The sequence below is a fragment of the Panthera tigris genome, chromosome A1 (genome assembly GCF_018350195.1).
Source record: "Panthera tigris isolate Pti1 chromosome A1, P.tigris_Pti1_mat1.1, whole genome shotgun sequence".
NCBI classification, from domain to species: domain Eukaryota; kingdom Metazoa; phylum Chordata; class Mammalia; order Carnivora; family Felidae; genus Panthera; species Panthera tigris.
Window position 1 is genome coordinate 205,949,919 of NC_056660.1, and position 10,069 is coordinate 205,959,987.

The following is a 10,069-nucleotide window of genomic DNA, read 5'->3' on the forward strand; positions in this document are numbered from 1 at the left end:
ATATAGACATCTCTTATGGACAGAGAGGTGGTAATGGACACAGGTAAAACCCAGGTAGTTTCATCCTACTGTGGAACTTCCCTTCCTTATCTACTGGCTATCTTTATTCTTCTCCTCCCTGCATTGGTCTTTGTTCTACTAAACCCTGATGTGAGTTTGTGTCCAATGCCAGAAATTATGTATATATGTATAGATTGTTACTTGAGGCAGGGGCGGGGAGGGGAAGGGTAGCTCACACCCCATTGTTTATGCAAGCTTCCTAAACCATAATCTACAAAAAGAAGGGTTTTGTAGAAAAGATTGGAGTTGAGAATGGGGGGCAGACATCACTACCTTGTGAAGTTTTCAGGATCTTCTATTGCACTCCCATATTTGTTTGAGTAAGCCCAGAAATTATATGACTACTGACATTCTCATTACCAATACTTCCAATTCATAAACCTTCCAGATGTGTTTATATATTTTTTTCATCTAAAAGTTCTCTTTAAGTCCCCAAAGAGACAAGGGAAATAAGGAAAACTAAAGTCAATGAGAATTGGCAATGGTAACTATTTCCTTCTCAACTGTGTGTCCGTGATCAGGGAAACAAAGGGCAAATGTGTGCCAAAGGAGGGGCAGCTTGGTAAATGCTTTCAGGCCTGCTTGCTGTCCCATTGTTCCAACCACAGGCAGATCAAAGAGCTAAGCCCAAAGAGTGCTGGAATCCTATCCCACTCCCAAATTCCATGTTCTCAGTTCTAGTCAATGTGCTCTAATTGTTTCCTGAGGTGAAACACCAGAACAACTTTAATTTATTTTAAAGTGCAGTTTATCAGGAGTGAAAACAAAAAAGAAAACAATTTTGTGTAGAAAGTTTACAGTTGTTTTAATCCAAAGAACTTCAATTTTGTTTCACATTTATTTTATACAAAGTAGAAGATGGCTCTAAGTGGCAAAACATGAGCTTCTTTTCGGAAAAGCAGAGGCCTGGGCACTGGTTTGGAATTTCCCCTTGATTCTACCCTTGATAATGGGTTGTCTTCATGGAAAGTTTTGAAGATGGTGGGCTGGTGGTACAAAGTTGAGAAGTAATTGCTGAGGGGTTTACCGAGATCACTTGAAGATCTGGGCAGGACTGACTCTCAATCTTAAAAAACAATGTGGCCAAGCCCAGTCATATTCTGATGAAGATAAGGCTACTTGTGACTAATAAAGCTCTTATGTTTTGTAACTTCCTCAAGGTATATTGTGTGAACTGATCTTTTCCCTGGTAGCTATTTGAAGTAAAAAAAAAAAATTCTTAGCAAATGCAAATAGGATTTATCGGTTCATCACAGGATAAGAACTTGAGAAAAGTCATGTTTCAGTACCTCATTCCTTCAAGAACATGGAGTCCCAGGGAAGAGAGTTTTGTAGTAGTAAAAGAGGAATAGGAAGCTAATTTGAGGAGATTCTAGAAGAAAATAATAAGTGGGAATTGACTTTCAGGAAATGGTAATGAGATCATGTGTCCCGGTCAGAGTCCATTGACTTTTCCCCAACTTGTTGCATCCAAGACTCTTCCCCTTCTCCAGGTATACTGTCCCCAAGTTATTAAACATTTACTAAACCTCATTTTCTTTGCAGAGCTGTTCCTTGAGGATCTTGTTCTCTCTGTGGTGTGAATGACTGAAAAAAAGCCCGCTCCTGGGGAAAGATCCCATTTGACAGGAACTCTTTCAGAGATTCTGTTAAGGTAGATGACTACAGTGATAATAATGGAATTTCCAGATCAATGACAGGCAGATAGGGGATTATCTTTGGGGCAAGATTTTTGCAAATCTCAATTTATATTACCTTATTCTAATGCTAGCCTTGATTTGGATGTATAAACATCAATATAAATGCTCTGATCAAATTCAATTTGATATAAAGAAAAGAAGAGGAAGCCTCTAAAAATGCAACTGAAAATTCGCTTCTTTTTCATTTGTAAAATGTAATTCTATGTTCAACATTTTGAGTGACTTTTTACTACATAGACTTCATTTATTTCCTCCAAATAATGTATATATATATTTTAAAATGTATCGCATATCTCAAATAAGCTTTTCATAATTTTCCATGCAAAATTCAGGTGATGATAGAATTGTGTCATTTCAATTCCTCTCCCAGGTGCTGGGCCTGTGGTTCCTTATTATGGAACCTCACTACCAGCAGCATTTCCTGTTTCTAGAAGCAGAAATAATAACTGCTAATCATTGCTGTTTTTTGGATCTACTTATAGTGCTGGCACCAAGGCTGAGAGAACAGCTGAGTCACAAGGTCATTGGGAAAACTTTTCTTGGGACATTTCACCAACTTCCCTCTTTTGGTTTTCTTTATCCCAAATGAACTCTTGCTTCCCAAGCCATATGTTAGATAAATTTAGTTCTCCTACTGATTTTTAGGTGTCTTGGCCTTTTCCTTCCTTACTCTTTTCCATCTTTGAAAATTAAATTCTTGGAATTCATTCTTTGAGAGGTATCCACTCATCAGGTCAAGTTATGCATGAGAAGCAGTAATAACTTTGACATCAGTGGGACTAGAAAGGCTGACAGTAATTGCCCAGAGATCTTCTGGTTCTTCCTCCTCTTGTCATTTTTAACCTGAAGAAAAATACATGCTCATCAATTACTTACATACAAGGACTAGATGCCTCTCTAAGTATCTTTGACTACAGTGTATTTTCAGCCTTTAAGTGGCCTAGACTAGTTAGATACTCAAGATAATTATTTTGATCCCAATAAAATACTTAATGTATTTTCCAGTCTAGCATTGATCCCGTAACAGGATGATATTACAAAACTGGACAGATCATCTTTAGCCCTGCCACTCCTACCCCAGGAAGGTCCTCTTTCTCTGCTTCCTTATGCCACATGACCGAACCACCTTTATCTCAATCAAACCATGCTTAGAATCTTGAGGAATATTTGGCTCCTTCATCTGTTTTGCTCATCCCATTCAAAACATCACCAGTGCAGCTGAGGACCTCTCCACACAGGAACCCTCTTATATCTGTTTTGTTTTTCACAGTCCCTGTCATCAGCATAATTTAGACTTTTACCTTCTCTTGCCAGAAATACTGTGAATTCACTTCCATGCCTGCTCCCATCTCTTCTTCCTTCAAGATATCCTGTATGGCACTGCTATTACAGTAACTGTCCAAAAATGTCACTATGAGTATGTAATTCTTCTAGCATTAAAAATTGTTATTTTATACTTAGCCTGAAAAAGTATAATTTAGCCAGAGCTTAGCTTTCTGATCTCTTCTCTTCCCATTGACACAGTGAAATGAACTCATGGCTTTTCCCAGAACATGCCTTGGTGATGATGCTCTTTCATTATCCTTCTGACACTTTCCACAGGCCTGTATCAAATCACATTTTATTTATGATGTCTCTGTGGTCACCACCTCTGCATCTGTACCCCTGTCACCCTGTTAAATATCCCTTGGAGATACTTTACAGTTTTAGGGTCAGACAGACTTAAATTCAAACCCTAATTCTTCCTATTACTAATGTCATGACTTTGAACATATTGCATATTTCCCTGAGCCTTGTATTTTCTTTTTAATCTGTAAAATGTAGATAAAGTTTTCTTTTAATATGAAGATTAAATGAAATCGCCTGCATAGAATACATATATAGGCTTAGAATATATTAAAGATTTTATACGCATTGCTCTTTTCTAGTAACTCTTCTTTGGTGTTAATTACCCTCTCGCTGGCATTCTGGCCACTTGAGGTCTTGGTCCATACTCTACTTAATTATATATCCTGTGAGGGCATTAAGTATTTTTGGATCCATCAAAACAACAGCAAAATATCTAAATCAGGAGATTATGAAGAGCACTGAAACTGACTTTTTTAAGGATGAATTAGAACTTCCAAATGGATTTACATTTGTGAACAAATGGCAACATATGGCCTGGCCACTCCATATCTCCTAGAGTCAACCAGTTTCTATTAACCACAACTAAAAGTGGCTACCTGCACTGATACTCTCTATGAACTCATTTCATCAAATATATAAGAAGAACCTGAGAACACAAAAATACAGGACAATGATTAGAGAAATGAGAGACGACTATGGGGTTGGACAATTGTCCCTACGTGTTGCCCTATCCATACACATTCAGGATGAGTCCTAATAGGGGAAATAGCTTTAATATAACTTATTTTTTTAAGAATGGAAGTTCAAGCAGCATTACTCACATTCTTAAAACCGTTTATATGATAGTTTTCTGGAAGATATGGTTTCTGTATCTCATTTCACACCCATATGGTCAGTTGTCATGGAGTAATCACATTTCTTTACTTTTAATCTTTTTGTCACTAGTAGCTCTCTAGCTCTCTTTTTATTATTGCCTGGAAGAAAATATGGCCATTTCTTTCCAGTTATGAATTAAATTCCTTTTTATTCCTCATTTGAATTGAAACACTTCTTTATTCATCTGGTGTTTTATTCCTCTTTGTATATTTTCTTGTTGCATCTTATTGTATTTTGAGGTCCTATCACTAAATAATTTCAGACATGGCTTAAGGTGGAATAAGGAAAAGAACTGTGTCCTTGGAGACCACCCGAGTGGCTCAGTTAGTTAAGCATCCAACTCTTGATTTCTGCTCAAGTCAGGATCTCATGGTTCTTGAGATTGAGCCCCATGTCAGGCTCTGAGCCTCTCTCTCTCTGTCTCTCTCCAGCCCCCACTCTGTCAAAATGAATAAATAAACTTAAAAAAAATGACTGTGTCCTTGGAGATACTACTTTGATTTCTTGGCTTTGTTGTTTTCGCATCTTAAAATGGGATTATAATTATTTCTGTCCATCTAAGTAACGACACAATGAAAACCATAGGTGTCACCATGTGTTTAAATTTTTTTTTAATACCCCAAAACTTCATAATACTCTCTTTCAGTGGCCTGAACGCCAAAGTGAAAATTTTGCTTTAGACATACACACTTAATTCTTCCTGCCTAATTCAACCCATGATCACTAGAATACAAATCTTGTTTCAAATCAGGTGTAGAGTGGTAGGAAGTACTAGAAGAATCTGGACGTGGTCCTGTGCGTGAGGGCTGGGCTCTTCTAGTGTATCCCAGGGCATTTCTTTAGTCTCTGTCTGGTTTTATCAACCTTATCATGATGAACATTTCATATCAAATAATGCCTTATTATGGGGGGGGGGGCTCTCCTGTGCATTATAGGATATTTATAGAATATTTGTCGGCAGTTCTGAACTCCATCCACTATTTTTCAGTAGCATCCTCTGCCACCCCAATAGAGATTATCAAAGATGACTCCAGACACCACCTAAGGTCCCCTAGAGGACAGAATCTCTCTGATTGAGAACCTCTGCTTTAGGATGACTTCACTGCAATAAAAAATTATACATACCTTTTGCTTTCCAGCTGGGTTTATGATTGATAAACAGAATATAAGACAATTAAAGCTGGTTGCTATTCATTAATCATTAGATATAATTGATGATATATACTTTGATGATGATCACAGTATCTCAGTATAGTATTTTTACTAAGCCTACAGTATACAGATGAGCCTTGTGAAAACATGTTTACACTATAATAAGAATTTTCATTCCTAAACTATTCCTGTTCTGACTTCTCATGAGTGGCTAAGAAGTCAAAAATGAGAAAAGATAAAAGAGTCTGATAGCTAGACCTTTAGCCAGGATTTTTACCTTCACTATTCTGATTAAAATATAATCTGCCTTCTTTTTGAAGAATTTCTTTGACTTTTCTGATTCACCGACTATCTTTTACCATCATTACCATCTAGGCCTTGGGCATTAACTACATATTGCTTTATGTTGTTTTCTGATAGCTACAATAAACTTTAACATTGGTTTCCCAGTGAGATTACAATCATTCTGAGGGCAGCATACTTTTTTTTTTTTTAATCTCTCATGACATTGGATACAGTCTCACATTCATTAACACAGAGCATAGTCTTTGGAGACAAACAGATGTGGACTCTACTCAGGGTTCTATCACCCAAAAAGGGGATAAATTTGTACAACCACTCAGTCTGTCTATGTAGAGTAACCTCTATAAGGCACATGTTTGACTTATATGACTAATTTCTGTGCATTCAAAGCAACCCTCTGTCTAGAACTTAGGTTTCCATCTAATTTTGCCTGGAGAGAAAGAATATGCTAGCCATGCTGGCCTGGTTGTCTGGATCCATGATTGCTATAATACAGTGGATTAACACTTAAGCACCCTAATTTTGTACATTCATCTCTTGTGAGCCTGATTCATCTAAGACGGTTTAATAGATAAACCTTTCTTATTATACTGACAAAATCAGATTTATGAACCATGTAGCCAAGGACTTTGGAATGTGGGAAATTACAAAGCAAGTATCACATTATGAGGCGACTTAGAAGCCCTTCCTGGAAACCACCAATCTCCTGTCAGGATCTCTTCAAATTTCAAGTCAGTTGGTAAACTCGATCTTGAAGAATTATAAGAATGAATATAGCAGAGGGTTTACCCTATAAGAGTTCACCTTTGAGCAGTTTTTAGGTTGCATACCTAATAATTTTAATGTTTTTTGAGACACAGAAGTAATTGTAATTTAAAATGGTGCAATAAATGCTTATAACTTTATTGATTTAAATAACAAGAGAATGGAAGTAACATTGTATATACAGAATGATTTCATATAGCTTGACTTCAAAGCTTTAGACTTTAGTAAGCAAGACAAAAGTTTCTGTGTATAGGTTTCTTAGCTTTATAGTCTATTTTTAATCTACAGAGCAAATTGGAAGGATTTTGTAAGATGCAGTTATGAAATTCTGTTGCTCTGTATTTCAAAAGATATTTAATATTTAATAAAAGTTGAAAATAATAATCTAAATAGCTATCTGAATCTAGTATAATAAAGATATTTTAAAGAAGGGACATTAGCAGAATTACATATTGACAATGGAAGTCCTTATTTGACTTTTGTTGTTCTTTGCTATTTTAATAAAAGTCTTACCTTATTTTGGAGCCACAATTAACCAAACTTTGAGTTCAGTAAGTAACTTTTTCTAGCTCCTTCAATGCCATGGGAGAGTAAAGGCCATGTGATATTTCCCATAACAGCACAGCATATTTTTATTAGTAATAGCACCAAGGGAAAGAATAAGTTTTTGAGCACTTACTACGTGTCAAGTCCTACTCTAAACTCTCATAAATCATCTCTTTGAATTTTCAAAGCAACTATATGAGGTAGATACTATCTGACTGTGCAAATGGAAACCCTGAAACCCAGGAATGTTAAGAAACCTACACAATGGCACATAGTAAGGGATAGCACCCTAAAGCAGGGTTTTACTCTTCAAGTTCATTGAGCCATCTCTCACCACACCCAGCTCTTTAGACTTTTAAGTCACAAGAAAACGTACCAGTGCAGTAGTGTGCGAGCTGCAGCTTGTAGGAGGTAATACAGCTTAAAACATGGTATATTAGAGACCTTTGCCTAAAGCTTGCCTTTATAGTAAGCGTATTTTATCTTCCTGTCCCATTAATACTATCTTTACTTTAGAGGAAGACATTTAAAATTCCAAGCCAGGATTTCCAAACTATGTTCCTGTGTTCTCCAGGGACTTCATGAAAGCGTCTCAGTGGCCACTGAGTTAAAGGGAGGAGAGGAAGGAAAGTCAGGGCATCAGTTCACTTTTGCCCACAATTTCCTTAAACAGCTTCACTTCTCTCCATTTTCAATAGTGCAATAGCACTGCACTTTCTATATATTTCATTTGGGATTTGGGCGGGGTCAGGGGAGAACTGTTAGCTATTTTTGGAGAAAGTTTCGAAATCACTTATCTAGTTGACCTGTTTTCTTACAGAGGAAGCTGAGGGCTGAAGAGTTGAAGCGATTGGCCCCAAATCAAACATCTTATCAGAGGGAGAACCCAGTTCCCCTCCCTCCCAGTCCAGCCTGCTTCCCGCCATCTCACATTGCTGACCTACAGACATACAGTACAAGTGTGAGACCCCAGATTGTCACTCTGCAGGCTCATTCTGGTGCTACTGCTGATTCACTTAACCCTCATCTTTATTGGCACAGCAGAGGCTCCTGGAATTTGTTCTTAGACCTAACGTCTACTTGTAAGGGCCTGACACGCTTTGCTCTGCATTCTTTCAAGGCCTTCTTACACTTCAATACTGAACCGACATGTTGTGTAAGAGCAAGAGTAACTCAAATATTTGATAGTAACAATTGAAGTTAAAAATACAAGTAGGCAACCTGCTTCATTCAAGAAATATTTTTTGGTGCCTACCAACATGCCAAAATTATTCTGAGCACTGAAGATACCCTCGTAAGCAAAACAGACAAAAATCTCCAAAGATAAAAATCTGATGTCACTGTACTTACAGACCATAAAGGTCAAAGAGATGAATCAGAGAAGAGAGAATGGGAAATATTGGGAAGGTGTATTGCTGTTTTTCATAGGGTAATCAGGACACCAATAAGACAATATTTGGGCCAAGATCTGGGGAAGGTGAAGGATCAAGGTACGCAGATATCCAGGTGGGGGGAAACTGGCTCAGGGGGAGGGAACAGCAAGTACAGCGGCACCAAGGTAACAGAGTGCTTAGTGTCTTTGAAGAGCAACCAAACTAATGGGCATGGAGTGAATGAGCAGAGTGAGTGAGGAGAACAATAGGATGTGACAGCAGAGAGGTGAGGAAGTAAGTGTGGGAGCCATGGTGTCAGATCCCTGCTTTGTAAAGACTTTGTCTTTTATCAGCTTGATGATTAAGCAAAGTATTTGTGCCTACTTATAGTAGGTATGTTTGTCTTTAATGAGGGCAATGGATAGCATAGCTTATCTTTCATTTTGAGACATATCTACAGGTGAATTACTGATATTATGATAAAAGTTTAGGAGATGCTATAATTTCTTAACTTCTAAAAATACATAGCTAATTGTGTTTTTTAAAGTCTGAAGATGTTGTATAGGTGTAGGTATAAAAACTTACCAGGTAGGTTTGTGATCAATCCTTATTATGTTATTTATATTAATAAAAAGCATAATTTCACATTGTAAAATGCCTTCTCTTGTTATGATTTTTGTTTGTCTCTAAAACACTGGGATCTTCTTCAGAGTTCTTGGTCCTTGACCACTTTTCGTCTTGGTCTTCTTCATCTATCTTCACGATTTTCAACAAATTACAAAATAGACACTCCCCCAGAGAACAAAATTCCAAATGGCACAGATTGCATATAAATTTAGCACCCATATATTTCCTTCTTTTTTAGAATTTACTTGATAATCAAAAGAAAATTCTGCATCAGGCAAGGCTCCTATGGTTAGATTTGAAATCATATTTTTTCCTCAGAGTGATTTGAAAGATTCAATGAAAGAGGAGTTATACAACTTTTCTACAGTTGACTATGGTCATCTTCTCACAGGGTACATGCACCATGATGGTCTTTATCCTGGGCACCAGTGAAGGAGAATGGGCCTTATAAACTGAGGAAAAGGGAAGTGAGTGGTGGCTGGAAGAAGAGGGAAGGAAGTGGCAAATAGCAGCTAACCAAATCTTCTACCCTGGCAGTGGAGCTCAACACTTTTCACTACATCATCAGGGGTGTTTGTTACTTAGATTTTATAGTTTGTAGAGGAGCATCCATCTGGAGTTTGAACCGTGTACTCTCTCACATCGTCACATCAGCTAACACAAGTTTAGATGAAGTTAAAGGGAGATGATTCTGAGAAAAGAGAGATTTACAGGGAAAGTGAAGCTCAGGGAAATTCCTAAAGATGTATTCATGTTACTGCCTGCTGGGTTAACGATGTTTTCCTCTCTGATTATGGAAATGGATATTTTCAAATCCCCAAATAGTTTTGGGAATTGCTGTTATTAACAAAGAATGCTTGTGTGTGTGTGTGTGTGTGTGTGTGTGTGTGTGTGTGTGAGAGAGAGAGAGAGAGAGAGAGAGAGAGAACTTCTTGAGTTTTAATCCTTTCTTGATTTCACTATTGTTACAAAAGACTTTTATGATTCATGCTAAAAGATTAAAAGATCAACTAGTTCCAAACGGTGATTCATTTTGTA